This window comes from Pinus tabuliformis, chromosome 3_2 (assembly GCF_031772625.1).
Source record: "Pinus tabuliformis cultivar Carrire ecotype Pingquan chromosome 3_2, CPIR1, whole genome shotgun sequence".
NCBI classification, from domain to species: Eukaryota; Viridiplantae; Streptophyta; class Pinopsida; order Pinales; family Pinaceae; genus Pinus; species Pinus tabuliformis.
This window is the reverse complement of record NC_142302.1, coordinates 201,820,711-201,822,371: the sequence shown is the minus strand read 5'-3', so window position 1 is coordinate 201,822,371 and position 1,661 is coordinate 201,820,711.

Here is a 1,661-nt window from a genome sequence, read left to right as displayed (position 1 = left end):
GAACTAGGTCTCAAGCAAAGAGAATACCTTAGGAGGTTGTTACTAAAGAGGTGCAGATTGAAGCTATGAGAGAGGAATCACTTAGAGACAGAGATGATTCACCCTTGCAACATCATGAAGAGGTACCTCCTGAGACAAAAATGGTTGACCATGGAGATAAGGCAACAGATGATATAATCAAGGAGAAAGAGGCACAAATTAGGGAGCTAAAAGATGACCTTGCCAAAGCCAATTTCATGGTGGCTTTCTTGTAGCAAGAGAATAGACAATTGAAACTAAGCTTAATGCAACAAAGTAAATCACAAGAAGACCCTCCATCATCTAGCAAGGCAGATGTTTTGGCAGAAAAGGATAAAGGTAAAGTATTCATTGATGTGGAGAATTTGGAAGAGGAGAACATTCAGGTGTAGCCAAGGAGACCTACAACTAGAGCCATGGCCAAGAAGGGACAACAAGCATAAAATCCCTCTCCTCCTCAAACCCTAAAAACCTTAGATGACTCCATAACTGCTGAAATTGAAGAGAAAAAGGAGTATTGGTTTGAGAAGGTGAATGTGCACCTAGAGAAACTACTAAAGAAGGAAAACAGAGACACTGCCATGCAGAGGCATATGGCAAGGCACTATTACACAAGAAACATGGTGTGCAAGATTAGGGTTAAGAACACGAAGAAGAAGCTTAAGAAGAGTGATAATATTGATCTCTTGGATGATGCATCCTTATTTTTTTGAATCTGTGTCATAAAATAGTAAAGGAGACAAATTTTTGCAACGTTTTGAAAATTTTTGAGTTTTTTGTCACACAGGAAAAGCTAGTGCACAAAAACGTAGCGAGTACTTGTTGTGCTTTTTCGTAGGAGTTCTAAATTCCAAATTTCAATCATGTGGAGATGGCTAATGATGAAAGGATGTCATAAAAGTACTTTGGGAGGCTTGGAGATGCATAAATTTTCAGGAAATGACAAAATAATGCCTATTTTTTTACCTTTCTACCACTATTTCAGACCACTCATTGCGCTTCTAGGACAGTTTGACTTCAAGGCAGTTTTTTAGGGGTTTGGAGTAGATTTTTCCAGTGCTTGATGACTCCATGGTGTAGTAGACATATTCATATTTCCAACCATACCATTTTTAGAAAAAAAATCCTCTAGGAAGGCCTCCAAATCACCCTCCAAACTTTTGTTGTGCTTCTGCTAAATTACTGTGTTTTTGTGAAATTCATTGTTTTATTGTTGATGATGGTCAAAGGTAAAACTTGAGTGATGTAAATGGTTACTTCATGAAATCATATGATTTAATTAATCTTTTTATGAGTTAAATAGTAAAATAATCTTGTAATTAAGGCTTTGATAAACAAACTCATGCAGTTAGTGTAAATGAGGAAGTGGTTTCTAACTCCCCTAGGTTTTGGAAATGGTTAGAGAGAATCATGTAATCAGTTCCTAGGAGGTAGGATTCAACCCCTTGGATGGGGAAAATTTATTTTTCATCTATATGTAGACATATTGAAGTCAAAGAAGGGGTTAGATATTGGAAGCTCATACTTCTGAACTAGTGTACTTGATATTAGCAGAAATAATATACAGTTGCAACTATTTTATGGGATTATTGTGTGGTGATCAATGACTATTTTTCCTATATTTTCTTATATAATTGATTATT